Below are 828 nucleotides of genomic sequence, written 5' to 3' on the forward strand. Positions count from 1 at the left end.
TGGGGATCCCGTTTCCTTCTTGGTCCGCCAAAACTTTGTCCCAGACACCTCCTGTCACCACTGCGGGATCTTGGACCTGATCCCTCCGCTAGCCACGTGATCCGCGGCCAATCACGTCACAAGTTCAAGCCGAGAGACGACGGACAGACGTTGGTCTGGGGAATCTCCCGGATGTGTGGGGTTTTAAGAAGTTACTGTTTCCTTAGCTTGTGAGCTGTTCTTAAGGAATCTTACCTTGGCATCTTGTCAAGAAGCGCGTCTTCCCTGGGCTCCAACAGGATATGTAAATATCAGGCTCTTACCTTAGGCTGTGTTTTGATGACACTGCTTATCAGTCATATGTTATTGTTTGTTTGTTTTGTTTACGCATTGATTGAAAATGACTTTCAATTTCTTAAGTCATTCTCCCATGAGAGCTACTACGGAACAACTTTTCAGGCTTATGCTTGTTACTGTATCTTTTTTTTCAAATTGGGTACCGGGTATCATGAAAAGTTGATTTGTCGGCTACTTTTTGGCTACTGATCTTGACGTCCCTCAACAGGTGATGCGGTGACTGACAAATATACGTCACTTCCTGTTCCGCTTAAGATTGACGTGGGGAGACTGTTGTGCCAACACTGCGCGTTGGTCGTGGGTGTCGTCCCATGTCCTGGTGTGACTACCTTTAGATAAAACCTCACGAATTCTGAGAATCGTGTATCTCAGCAACAATGATATCCTGTCGCTGCTTCTTCTAACAACGCTACAATGTTCCTTAGAGCCGCCTCTAGATCTCTTGACAGAAGTCAAGAGATCTAGAGGTGGTTCTAAATAATATTCCCAATA

The sequence above is a fragment of the Branchiostoma floridae genome, chromosome 15 (genome assembly GCF_000003815.2).
Source record: "Branchiostoma floridae strain S238N-H82 chromosome 15, Bfl_VNyyK, whole genome shotgun sequence".
In the NCBI taxonomy this organism is placed as follows: Eukaryota; Metazoa; Chordata; class Leptocardii; order Amphioxiformes; family Branchiostomatidae; genus Branchiostoma; species Branchiostoma floridae.